Here is a 14,506-nt window from a genome sequence, read left to right as displayed (position 1 = left end):
GCTTCCAGCCCTAGGATCCTATGATTCTTTCATGAACTCCAATAAGAGAATACACAGGAGGCAAAGAAAGATAAGCCATTTGATTAAAATGCCACTGTTCCAGGCAATCCATTGTCTTCTGGAAGTATTTTGAAACTGAGCTTTAACATCCTCACCCACCTTTTCAGTAGGGGATGAAATTCAGAACTATGTAGTCTAGGAAGGTAGTTGTTAGTAAATATGCATATTAACACTTAAAAGATCTCTGGAAGAACATAAATAGATACATCAGAAGACTTGAGACTCTGTGATCCCTTTGAAGAGGGTATTGCTAAGTCACTGACTGTCATGTCAGCTAGACGATGAGCTCCTTGAAAATGAGGGCTCTCTTTCATTCATCTTTGTTTTGTGTGTGCTTAGTGCATTGTCTTGTACATAGTAGGTGCTCAATGAATAGTGACTAAATTTTAACATTCAGAGGAGGACTATGGAGTCCTAGTACTGAGAGGGATCTTAGAAATTGAATCCAGCCTCTTGCCAATGCAGAAATCTTGTCTACAGCATTCTAGAAGGCTGCTCACCATGCTGCACTAGTTCACCGAGTCATTCATTCCATGAATATTTAGAGTGACTCCTATATGGGAATAATTCTAGGATATAATTGTGAGTCAAAGGAGATAATAGTCCCTGTACCAGGAAGCATGCTATTTTAGCTATGGCACTTTTAGTGACTGGGATGCACTGTGTGTGACAGTTTTGCATTCTACCAGTGGCCATCTCTCAGCTCTAACAACCTTCTTCTGGGAGATGAAACCCCCTTTCTAGTGATGCCAACATCAGTTCTCCCTGATTCTTGGTCCATGTGTCCCAGCACTCTGCTTTAGGACCTCCAGTATTCCTGATTTGTCTTCAAGTGCCTTATTATTATTATTATTATTATTATTATTATTATTATTACTATTATTATTATATTTATTTTTTTGAGAGAGAGAGAGTGCACAAGTGAGCAGGGAAAGGCAGAGAGAGAGAGAGAGAGAGAGAGAGAGAGAGAATGAGAATCTTAAGCAGGCTCCACACCCAGCACAGAGCCTGATGTGGGGCTCAATCCCATGACTGTGAGATCATGACCTGAGTCAAAATCAAGAGTCAGACACTTAACTGACTGAGCCACCCAGTGATTTGTTTGCATTTGTGGCATCTGTCACCCACCCTTCACCTTGAGGTCCATTTCAGATACCATTTAACATCTCTTAAACCACCAGCACATGAGAATGTACCTATGCCAGTGGCCACATTCACCTTCAGACCAACTGGGCTTCTACTTGATCCTGGGAGTGAGAGCAGGAGATGATAGTCTAGTGTAGTCATATTTTATCTGGTTGGGCAGAAAAAAGCAATAGTGACCAGTCTCATGTTAGGAAAGACTGCCTTGTACTTAGCCTGGAGTTTTCTTGCTTGATTGCCTGAAGCAATTCAGTCCTTTCTCCAAAACCTCAGTGCAGACCTGGTTGAAAACTTGTCTTTTTGGAGTCTAAATTAAGGAAGATCTGAGTGATTCTGGATGGTGAGCAATACTGCTGAGGGGCAGGCTGGGCCTGCCATGAAACTTGCGCTGTTTCAGGAACACACTGTTCAAAATTGTTGATCTCCACCTGGATCCTTCACAATTGATTGTTGAACCAGATCCAAGGTATCCAAGGTCTTTAGCATGGAATTCCCAGCTCACCATGGTTTGCTCATAGCCTGTCTTTCTAACTTCATCTCCCACTAGTTGCCCTCATAGAATCTCTTCTTTAGTCACACAGAATCACTCATTATTTAAATCCTGAATCATCTCTTCATTTTCTTTCTTCTACTCCTTGCTGAGGTTTTTCTCTCAGTTTGGAATTCCCTTCCCTTACCTAGAAAACCCTTCCCTCCCATCTCTCCATGCTGAAAGCCTACCCACCATTTAAGGCCCATCTATGATGCTGCCTCCCAATGAAAGATCCTGTAGTTTATGATGGTTCTCCCTCTCCCACGACTTCCTCCCCTGCTGGAAGTGTTCTCTTCCTATTTTGAGCTTCGATAGAGCTGATTTCTGCTTTTTCAGAAAGTATGTGCTTTTAAATTGAATATAATTATCATAGCCATTAAATGGTAATTACCCCAGGTTAAGCTCTTGGAAACAGGGTCCTTAGGTGATCTTTTTGAGTTTTGTGCAGGCCAGGTTGAATATTTTTGCACTCAACAAATAATAAATAAATGGAATAAATTACTCTCAAAAAAATGCCAAATAGGTATAAATATCTAAACATAACGTGTAAGATGAAGTCACTATATAGGCTAGTTTCAACATAGTCTTTTTCAGAAAAGGACTCATGTCTGGAATTCCAAAAATACTTGAAAAGCAATTTAAATCTTTAAAAAAGCAATCTCTCAAAAATATAGCAAACAAGCAAACTCAAAACAAACATAAAACCAAGCCAAAAGGATTTACCTTCACAGTGAGTCGCATAACTTCTTAAAACCATCTTTTTCCATCTTCCTCTTTTAAAATGTCTCAAAGGCCCTTGTGGTCCCCACCTGAGCACCCTAACTCTCTCACGCGCAACTTTAGCAGTTTCTCGAGGATCCCTGGCTTCTTTTCTCTGCTCTTATCAGAATAAATCCAGCTAGTCTTTTTGGGTTTGCCAGTTCTCCCCTGTCTTTGCCCTTAACAAGATCACAAAAGTGCAAGGGTTGATGGGGCTGGGTAAGCCAAGACTCCTCTGGGTGGATGTGGGGGTTTGACTAGGGGTCTTCGTGTTTATAGAAGTTGTGTGGAGCTTTTAAGTTCACTGTCAAGACAGCCCTCAGTGGATGTTTTTTTACTAAGGATTTCTTAGGCAGGGAATTGTCATCATTTCCTTTTTGACAAAAAAGCATGTGAGAGCATCATCTGGAGTTAGTGTCTGACAGTGTCTTTCTGAGCTGGACCTTTGGACTAAACAAGTGCACATCGAGGTAGGTGCAAACATGGCGAATTAGGTGAAAACCAGTCTTGCTGCTGGTTGGCAGTTGTCAGCTCCCAAGCTGCAGGTGGGAAAGCGAAGAGCCAGAGCCTGCTAAGCCATTTGTTACTGATGGTGGCAGGCTTCCCTCTCCCCTTGTATGAGGTGACAGTAAGCATTTTTCAGCTTATGCTTTCAGAATGTAACCAGTGTAGTATTTTTTATTCCATTGCTGCTTGACTTGCTTCATTTGCTTTTATGACAGTGCTTGGGTACGATTAAATGACAATTTAATGTGTATAATAACTCATTTAAAGTTTTAGCGAGGGCTTGAATGAAGGTGATGGGGTTTGAGCACATTTTAGAGCAAACTGTACAGTTTAAACCTAAGCCAGGGGCAACTTAGAACAATTTCCTATCTTGGCAGAAGACAGCCCCATTTTCTACATTCTTTCTCTTCTCCTTAGCTCTTTTTTCTTTACATTTGGCTCTGCTTCTCAGTTGTATAGGAGACAGTGCTGAGGAATCTGGGCTTAATCCCCCATGCTGTGTATGTGAATTATCTCTGGAAATTCATATGATATCTGAAAAATATCTTGAGTCAGTGGAACTCTTCTAAGCCAAGATTTTATTAACCAAGAAAAGTGTAGGGAAGTAAGGAGGTTTGGGACACAGACAAAGGCTCTAGACTCTTTCTCTTCCTGTAAGAACATGAAGAAAATGTAACTTGTCATTTGTTTGTCTCATATGTGTCTTCTGCAGAAGACACATCAGAAGATATTTGGTGACTTATTTTGTTACCATCCAGTGAACAGCTGGTAGAAAGAGGGACAATGGGAATTGAGTTCTCTGTCCTCTGCAGGAGATCCCAGACTGAACCCAGGAGTTTGGCTGAGGGGGACAGGCATTTTTCTACCCCAGAATGGATGGCTCATCCCTTGTACTACTCTCTTAGGCTCACCACTATAGTTGTGGCCCAGAGGAGTGGAAGGCAAGGGGAATCCTGACCCAACACAGTTTTCTAGCTTTAAATGTACCCTGCAAATGGAAGTGGGCTGAATGGAGTGAAGGGTAGGGCCAGAGTCTTTGGGTCTGGAGTTCTTAACAGTCTTCTGTTGACCATGTGTTCACACAAGGTTTGGCACCAATATGGTGACCTCCTGGGAGCAGGGGACCACCAAGTTGCCAGAGGAGAGATGAACTGGCCCAGATCAGAAATGGAGCAGGTCAAAACTCCTGTGTTACCATGACTGATTTCAAACTATCAAGTTGTGTGAAGAAATGTTCACAATCCACTCTTGAGGAGGTATGAGCTGGCTTAGAGCCATCACTAGAGAAGGTGTATAGGTCAAAAAGGTTGGCCAGGAGTTGATAAGTTGTTCACCTCAGTGTTGGGTACAAGCAACTTCATTACCTTACCCTATATGTTTGAAATTCTCCATAATAAAATATTTTAAAATGAAAAAAAAAAACACCCAAAATGAAAATAAAATTCCCATGCCGATCAGGTATTGGTTTGGGAATAAAAGGTTCTTTTTTCTTTGTTTCATTGTTTTACCTTTTCACATTTGAAATGGCAGTTCACAGAGTACATCACATGTTTATAATGGTTTATACATAACTACTAGCAGGTCTCCTTAGGTCCAGAGCTCAGCTTGCTAGGAACCTGGGACACCTACCACTTTGGGAGGAAAAACTATTGGACCCTTGTTGAAGTTGAAGCAAAACTGCAGTAATTTCAGAGCCATTGCTTTTCAACCTACATGTTCTTTTTTAAAAAAAAATTTTTTTTTATGTTTGTTTATTTTTGAGACAGAATGAGACAGAGCATGAACGGGGGAGGGTCAGAGAGAGAGGGAGACACAGAATCCAAAACAGGCTCCAGGCTCTGAGCTGTCAGCACACAGCCCAACATGGGGCTCGAACTCATGGACCATGAGATCATGACCTGAGCTGAAGTCAGATGCTTAACCGACTGAGCCACCCAGGCACCCCTTAACCTACATGTTCTTAATCCTGATTCTAGGAATGCTGTGTTGTCTGCCCCTAGGAGACATTTTTGGATTCCTTATCTTGTCTTAGCTGCTTTGTACCAAAGAAAGTCAAAGCTGTGCCAGGCTGGCATGGACAGAAATGACCCAGTTTGTAGAAATGTGGTCCATCATAGTGGGGTCTTTTCTTTTTAAATTATTACATACTGGATTTGTGTGTGTGTGTGTGTGTGGGTGTGTGATAAGACAACACAAAATCTACCTTCTTATACATTTTTAAGTGTAAATGCAGTATTGTTAAGTCTAGGCACTATGGTATACAGCAGATCTCTAGAACTTATTCATCTTGCATTCATCTTATTCCCTATGGACTACAACTTTATACTTGTTGAACAGCAAGTCCCCATTTCTCTACCCGCCCCCCACTCCAAGTCCCTGGTATCCATCATTCTAACTCTGTTTCTTTGAGTTTATAGATATTTCACGTAAGTGGAATCATGCAGTATTTGTCCTGTGACTGGCTTATTTCACTTAGCATAATGCCCTCCAGGTCGATCCATGTTGTTACATATTGTAGGGTTTCCTTCTTTTATAAGGCTGAATAATACTCCACTGTGTGTTTATACCAGATTTTCTTTATCCATTCATCTGTTGATGGACGTTTAGGTTGTTTCTAAGTCTTGGTTATTGTGAATATGCTGCAGTGAACATAGGGGTGCAGATATGTCTTTGAGATACTGATTTTGTTTCTTTTGGGTATGTACTCAGAAGTGGGATTGCTGGATCATATGGTACTTCTATTTTGAGGTTTTCAGAAAATCTTTTTTTCATAATGGCTGTATAATTTACATTCCCACCAACAGTACACAAGAGTTCCCTTTTTCTCCACATCCTCCTCTATACTTGTTACCGCTTGTCTTTTCAATAAAAGCCTTCCTAACAGGTATGAGGTGATATCTCATTGTGGTTTTGATTTGCATTTCCCCTATGGTTATTGATATTGAACACCTTTTCATGGACCTGTTGCCAATTTGGATGCTTTCTTTGGTAGAAATGTTTATGGTAGAAATGTTTATTCAAGTCCTTTGCCCATTTTATAATTGGATTATTTGTTTGCTTGCTATTGTATAAGTACCGTATATATTTTAGATATTAATTCCTTGTTTTTTCTTTCATAACTGTCTGTTGGCTCTGGACAAATTAATATCTCCAGTTTAGTGATCTGAGCCTTACTAAAGTCTGTACTTTACTGCCAATCAGAAGATTCTTGCAGAAGGTAGAGGAAGTCAGGTTTCAGTGGCTCATTTCCTTCCTCTTCAAGGGTGCCTGAACAGGAGTGCCTTGGCACAGTGACCTTGAAGGGGGCTCTTGGGAGAGCTCCCAAGAGAAGTGTGAGTGAGCAAAGACAGTGAGGCTGATTCTCTTTTTGTGGAAACCCTTCAGATCCAACTGGAAATGGGTATCTTAATTACACATGCTTTTTTATTTGTTTGTTTTGTTTTTTCCTACACAAAGAGATGGTCAATTTCCACAAAGCACAACAACCATATTTTGGAATGTCAAGTTTTAAAGTCATTTTGTTTGTATCTCAATGGCCATTTTCAAAATAGGGGCAAGGAGGGTGGTTTGAATGTGCTGAGAATAACAGGGTAGCCAGAACATCAGTGGGGATGCCACTTCATAGGGCAATCAGAAGGAGAGCTGAAATCACAACCTCTCATTTATCCACTGGTAATAATGCCAAGTGAATTACAGGGTGTTTTTCTGGCAGGGGCATTTGTTTCTATAGAACAGGAGTAGGTTTGAAAAATGCATTTTGTGTTAGCAACCCCATTTCCCCCTGACTGAGGGATAAAGGACTTGAATATCACTTTTGTGCTCACTGGCTAATTGTGTGTGTGTGTGTGTGTGTGTGTGTGTGTGTGTGTGTGTGTGTGTGTATGCATGTGGGTACACACATGGATGCCCCCACACATGATGTGGGAGCAGAGAAGGGTGGGAGAGGGCTATGCCATAGAAATGTGAGAAACAGAAACATGCATGTACTCCTAATCACCTAGCTTTTGTTCCTAGGTCTTTTCCTTGGTACCAAATCCAAGCAGTAGGTGCTAGGAAAGAGAAATGGGCACATAATGGAAAAATGATGAAGATAGAGGATGGCAAGGGGGCATCTACTCTTTGTCTTTATCACCAGTACCTAACATTTGAATCTGAAGGCTAAATTTCAATTATTTAAAAAAAAATTCAACTTAATTTTAATTCCTATTTTAGAGGACTTAGCTGAATGTTGGACATTTAATCTAATCAAGATTACACTCAGCACCACTTTTAGTCCTTGCTGAGAGCTCTGTTAAGTCATTTATTAACTCAATGATTTAAACAGAATTTACAGGACAGCCACAAATCTAAGAGAGAGGAGGCCAGACTTAGATAAGAAAGGAGAAGAGATTTAGCTTATTTTACACCAGGGCTAGAAGGCCCTGGACAATGTGACATTGGCCTCTAGATGTGGCATGTTTTTGATGAGAAGGATGGAGACCGCTGGTTGTCATAATGTAAAGTGGACAAATAGTTCATGACTTTTAGGAACTGTAAAATCTGTTCCTGGTCAAGGAGAGCTTGCCACATGGAGATGTTCCTGTGTACCAGTGGAAACCTGTGAAGAGAGTGTCCCCTTCACTACTTGCCCCCCTAACAATGCATTGTCTACTCACTGATGGTTGCCACAAATGTTCATCTAGTCTTTGAAGCCCACCGAACAGGGATGCATGTTCTAGGAAACACGCATCCCACTGAAGCTGGACGTCGTCCAGGTTGCTTTAGACATGAAAGTGATATGAGGAGGTCCAGCTCTTGGTATCGGAGGAGAAGATCTCTTATTCATATCAGGTACTTCAGGTGATTTCTAAAGTTCTTATTTTCCTAATTATTCTTTTCTGAGCCTGTTACTTCTCCTAGCTGATTGGAGGTGGACACATCTGTGCATCATACTCTCACTCTTCCATTTCTGATATCTTTATTTTTGATGCTCTCCACTGTGGTGAAGGGACAAATAGAAAATTTTGCCTTCTCTGTAAAAAGTCTATGGCCCTGTCACTACCAATATCTCTGTGAAGATACAACAACAGTGGCTTGTCTAGATCTCAGGGTGAGATGTGATAAACTGGATATGGTAGCTCCTGAGTCCTCCAGTTAAACACTCTGGCATGTGTAAGTATTTGATTATGACAGTTAAAATCTCAACTTCTTATTGTCTCATGTGTCTCCAATGAGAGCTGAGGTACTGGATGTTTATATCTTAGTCTATAGCACTAAACATTTTCCAGAGGACAGGGATCATGTCCCTCTTAAATCACACCATGTCCATTATGCTTTAGTCTGAGCTAATCAATCCCACTTCTAGCAAAGTAGGTTGGTTAGTTGTTTTCATTTTCAGAATGAAATGAGGAATTTGCAAACCGGTCCCTAAGCTCAACAGCTGCTCCCTAGATTTTTTTCAACAAAGCTCTCAAATTGAGTATAGGTATGAAGACATTGGGTAAAGGGTGACAGAATGCTGTTGTCTTGTGTTTGAGGGCAGAGCTACTGCATAATTTGGCAGGGATGAGGAGGGGCTTAAATTTAGCCTGTGTTCAAGACAGTGTCAGTCTTGAGGAAACATACTTTTCTTTTTTGTTTGTTTGTTTAATTTGCAAAAAGACACTGCCTGCCAAATTCTGCACCATCAGAGGAGTGACTTTTTCTTTTTTGCACAAAGATCCCATATATGCTATGACCCTTCTGCATCCAGCATGCCACAATCATATTCATAGGGACTGAAGGAAAATTTAATGGCAATCCATTTGGTCAAGTCATTCCATTAGCACCAAAGCATTTGACACACTCAGATTATTAAGGAATGCAATCATGTTATGGGAGGGCCTATGGAAGCAGGGAAAATAGAGTAGGATGGGGGACGCAACTTCCCCCCTTTCTTTTGTATGGGGCTCTCACAGTTGTCTAATAAAGGGAAAGGGAAGCTGAATTACCAAGAAAAGCAGAGTAAATTTCAGGGAAGTGATAATCTCTTACAAAGAGAAATGCAATGTAAAATGTCCCCCAAATGTAAATTCAAGCTGTGGAGTTTGTCTTTGGGCTGTCTTCAAGAAATGGGCTTAAATCCAATTGCTATGGCTACAAGAGACTCATCTGATCAGCAGGCCTTCCGTTCCACAGAGGCTAACACTGTTTTGTTTTCAAAGGGGAAAAACGTATCTGTGTTTGCCCTCCTTTGCTTTGTAAAATTGAATTGCAGAGAACTCATGAATAATAGAAAGAACACTAAGGACTGTGAAATTAACACTGGCATGAAACAGAATTTCTAAAAGGGGAAACTCTACTGGAGGAAGGCTTACTTCAACCTCCCGTACACAGGGGTTTGGAAACTGGGACATCTTAGCGTTGGAGGGTGAAATAAGTTCTTAAGAGGTCCGTTTTGTTTCCTGCTTTCAAAAGGGTGACTATTTCAAATCATTTAGGTCAGAGATATATATTTTTTATTTTTTGAAGATCTTCAAATGTGGTAACTATGGTAGTTTATGGCTCCAATGAGGACCATAGGTCTTGTGACATTTGTCCATGGGAATCACCATCTTACTCTTTAATGATGAAGATAGCTAACTTTTATAGAGTACTTATTATGTGTCAGGCACTGTGCTTTACACACACTTTCTCACACAGTTTCGTAACTACCTAGTAAGGAAGGTATAATGACCCCCGTTTTACAGATGCAGAAACTGAAGTGCAGAATGGTTAAGTCACACAGCTGTTAATAGATGGGGCTGGCCACCCGCCCAAGCCTGAGGGACTCTGGAGCAGCAGCCCTTCATCTCTATGTGTCTTCTTAGCCTTTTGTCTGCAAAGCTCTCACCCAACTTACTGTGATAGCCTAGTGGCCCCTCTTCTTTCTCCTTTCTGTTCTTCTCAAGGCAACACCCTGCCCTGTGTATTCCTCCTGTTCCACATTCTCTCCAGGTTGTCTTGGGGTCCTATTGAATAAACTGGGGGAAAAGAAAGTATCTTACAAGAGGTGCTTTATTGGGAGAAATACTACTGTGGGCTATTTCTACCTAAGCTACTGCAGCGTATGGGAAAGTGCTTAAAAATTATAAACCACTGAATAAATGCACATAGTTGAGAGTTTGAACTTTAGAATCAGAAAGATCTGGGTATCATTCACTCATTCATTCATTTGTGGATTGTTTAGCACCTACTATGTGCTAAGCACTATGTCAAGTGCTAGGTTTGAATTCCAGATTCACATTTATAGCTATGGATCTTGGGAGATTTATGCAGCCTCTTTAATGAGAATAATAATAGTAACCTCTGGGCTCTTCTAAGATTAGAAGCTGGCACATAGTAAGAGCTCAATAAATGGTATTATTAATGAAAAGGTAAAAAAAGTGCTGTTGTTGGGCCAATGCCCACTTATATTACTTTCCCTCAGGGTCTTGCTTGCCAAGGTTTCAGTTAGCTAGTGTGAATCACAAGGGGCTGGGAAGTTAATGTGCTAAACTATGCTATTAGCCTTTCAAAGGCCTTTTAGTGAGATAATGACTTAGCTCAAAGGAATACCTAATTCTGGGCACAATGGCAGACTCAGATGGAGGTCATTTCAACAAGGGACTTGCACATCAAGCCATCAAATATCTGCCTGCTCTTTACTTTAGTAACTGCCTTCTCCTGACTGAGAAGAAGCTTTTCTCTTGTGTGATCAAAGGAATAGGTAGTAGCTTAGGAAATATGGATAAATTTATTTTAAGTAATGAAAGAATTTCCATTTGTCCTTCTAGGTGTTAGTATCTCACCTCTATTTAATGCATAGTCCACTGACGTTAGCACTTGACGTTTTTCGTTTTTCGGATGCCCTCAATAACACTACTTGGCTAATCTAATGTGATTCAGCTAATAGGTTTTCTATCAGCGTTTATGGACCATCTCATCCATCCACCTTCTGCCTAAGAGAAGTATGTATATGCAGTAGGCCTCAGCTGTCCTTTTTCTGAAAGCAGTTAATTCTGTTTCAAGATCAGTGTGTTGAATTTGGGCTTCCCTGGTGTGTTCTCTGAAACAGAATGGAAGCCAGTTTCTCTCCAATAGATTCACAAAAGTATGAAGAATGAGTCTTGAAACAATCCTGTTTTTAGAGTAAGTTTTTTTTTTTAATCTATAAAACATGAGGGTTAGGGATAGTAACTTCTAGAAAATGATTTCAGTTGTTAGGAAATAAGAGTGTTCCCTCTCTCCCCCACTCTGTAGCCTCCAGTGACTTCCATTTTACTCTGAGTTCCAGCCATACAGAGCTAGGATGGTTGCAAAACCAGTCCTATCTGGCCTCTTGTTCTCTCTGACTCTGTTTCATACCAGCTTCTCCTTACCAACTTGAGTACCGCCACATCAACTTTTCCACTACTCCTAATCTCCGTCACATCAAGAATGCTTCTGGCACAGGGTCACTTGCTTCAGGTCTTTGCTTACATGTCAGTTTATCAGTGATGCTGTTCCTACTCTCTCTAACCTTTCCTGGCATTCCTTAACTCCTTTCCCGATCTTATTTTTCTTCCTAGCACTTATACCCATCTCATATACTACTTACTTTCTTGTTTAATCATTTATTATGTCTCTCCCTGGTACAATGTAAGCTCCTTGAGAATCAGAATTTTCTTCTTTCTTGTTCACTGCTCGGTCCATAGGGCCTGGAAGGGTATCTGACATGTCATAGGCACTCCATACATACATGTTGAATTCAAGTACAATTATGGATGGGTTATTTAGTTTTTAGTTTGTTAAATTCCACTCTTGGCATTTATTTTTAAAAAAATTTTTTTAAATGTGAATTTATTTTTGAGACAGAGAGAGACAGAGCATGAATGGGGGAGGGTCAGAGAGAGGGAGACACAGAGTCTGAAACAGGCTCCAGGCTCCGAGCTGTCAGCACAGAGCCCGATGCGGGGCTCGAACTCATGGACCATGAGATCATGACCTGAGCCGAAGTCGGCCACTCAACCGACTGAGCCACCCAGGCGCCCCTCCACTCTTGGCATTTAGATAGAACAACAATAATACCTTGCTGTCGTATAGGAATTTAGAGGTTCTCAGACACTTTTCAGTCTAGGCTACTGAAAAGCCAGTATTCAAGATACCTAGAGAGCAGCAACAGTTTATCTGGCATTCCAAATAACTTAAAATATAGAGGTTGTTATAAAACCAAGTGAAAATAGAAATCTACATGCTAAAAGAAATCTATGTGTAAATGAAAAATGCATTAAAGACCCAGGTCAAAGGACTAAGGAGGAGGGGCTGGGGATGGAGGGGTGGGGGTGGGGCAAGAAGAGAAAGCAACTGGTTTGCAATCTTAGCTTACTTCTGAAGTCACTTTCTGACCAATGGCAATTTTTCTAACCTCTGGGACTCTTTAAATTTTTTCTACAGGGAGATGACTTGCCTCCCTCTCTTTATTATATTTTATTGTTTCAGTCATTTGCTTTGAGATCTTTAAGCTGGCATGTTATTTGTAATGAGCTAAGGAAGGCACACTGGCTCCTTTGAAACTTTGATTGTTGTTAAAACTACTGCAGTGAAGTTGAGCCTTCTCCCAGGGCTTCCCTATAGCCCTTGCTTGCAATCAGTAAATATTCATAAATCTGCTATCATGGAAATGAAATGGAATGCCTCAGAATTACTTCAGAGGCATAAAGAAGGCCCAAAAGAATGAACTGGGAGGGCAATTTCACTTTTAGATTTGGAATGAAGAAAATACTCTTTTTGTCAGCTGATGACGTGCTCTGCCCTGAAATCCCAAGGACCTGAGCAGATCTTGTTAAAAGCCACACTTGCACAGTGGGGGCTGGGGGCAGCAAATTCTATCCATATTGAAATTGGGTACCTCTGAGGGGGCTGGACGCAACTTCTTTGGAGTTGTTATCAGTAAAAAGGGACTCTTGGCACCAGTTTACATTTTGAATTACACTTTCTTAAAACTTTATGCCTTTTCATGCTAGTTAAAGATTTTCTTTAGGCCGGTGCACATTTACTAAATATTTCCACTGAGCTAGGCATCCCAAGGGGTTGCCCCAGGAATAAAACTCCCCTGGGGAAGGTCTAGCCCCATCTGTAAAGAGTGGATAACAAGCAATTTCTGATGGTGGCCACACTGTTTAGGGCACCTTTAACTGTAGTGTTGAATCTCCTCCTCAACCCCTTCTCATTATCTCCTTGTAGGCAAATTTAGGTTCTAGGGTCAAGGGTAGAATGATTCAGTGGTTCTGGTGAATTGATGAAGATGGTGTGTTTAATCAGAGGCTGTTTCTGGAGAGAGACTTCTGTTCTTTGGAATCACTTAAAGGAGAACTATAATCTAGTAAATTAAAAGCATCAGCAATATTTGCAGTTTCGGAACGTCAAGGTCAGGAGACAAAAAAAAAAAAAAAAAAGCCCGAGAGGGCACTCTTGTCACTGATTTCAAAGGAGCTAATTCTTAGGGTTATTAGCTACCTCAATTTATAACGCTATATACTCTTGAACACCAAATGCTCATTATCAAAAATTAAAGAAGCGTGGAGCTAGGATTTGAAGTATATTTTAGATAATAGATTTTGGAACATGCCTCACATTGTTAGGATTGACCTGACCTTACAACTAATAAAGGTCTCCAATAGGCATGGAATCTCAGTAGTAATACCTTGTTTCCATGAGTGTGAGAAAAGCAACGAAAAGGTCCTTTGTCTTTATTTCCATTGTGGTGATGGGATGCAGGCAAAACTGTTAGGTAGTTAAAGCCTAGCTTTGGAATCTATAGCCTCTACTCTCTTTGGATTTCCTGTGTCTGCAAGGTCTTAACCGTCCACTCAATCTTAACTTTTATTTTCCTAAGGAAACGGAAACATCCTCAGTTTTAAAAGATGGACAGTAGCTTAGTGTGTTTACAGGAAGTCAGAGAAAAATGTTCTAATTATGAGTTTTTAGGCTTCTGCTCTCTATAGGGGCATCTGGGAGGTGGTGGTTACATACTGAGTCCATGGTAAGGCAGGCTCATTGCAGTGACTCTAGCTGGCCTCCTTACTCCTGCTCTTTGCTTATTCTAAGCCAATCTACATATATATATAAGTGCAGGAAAGAAAACTTCCTTATATATGATTTTTGACACAATAGTTCTCTATTCAAGAGTGACTACCCATCTAGAATAGACTACCACTCTATTCAAGAGTGACTATTCAAGAGTGACTGGCACCATCACAGACACCTCTGTCTGGCTTCAGTAATCAGACTTCTGTGCTTTGGACCTTGACATTTTACCTCCAGAGTGCTTTTTGTCCCCTATTCCACCAGGTCACATATCTTTGCTCACACACACACACACACACACACACACACACACACACACACAATTGTCTAAAAGCCCACTTCCCAGTCTAAGACATTCTGACATACCTTTGGAGAGACTCATGAACCATTTTGAATAATTTTTAAAGGTATTTCTAGGCAGAAAAAAAATTACTTTTGGGTAAATTAAATCCCTTACTTTAT

The 14,506-nt window shown here is 40.7% G+C and overlaps 1 pseudogene; it reads left to right on the top strand.

Annotated features, from left to right (window-relative positions):
• Positions 1-4,090: 4,090 nt before the first annotated feature.
• LOC147581981 (signal recognition particle RNA) lies at positions 4,091-4,195 on the top strand (annotated as a pseudogene).
• Positions 4,196-14,506: the final 10,311 nt, after the last annotated feature.

Source organism: Puma concolor, chromosome B1 (assembly GCF_028749965.1).
Source record: "Puma concolor isolate L17-30 chromosome B1, mPumCon1.1.hap2, whole genome shotgun sequence".
Lineage (NCBI taxonomy): Eukaryota > Metazoa > Chordata > Mammalia > Carnivora > Felidae > Puma > Puma concolor.
The sequence above is the reverse complement of the archived record's forward strand: the minus strand, read 5'-3'. Positions and strand labels throughout refer to the sequence as shown.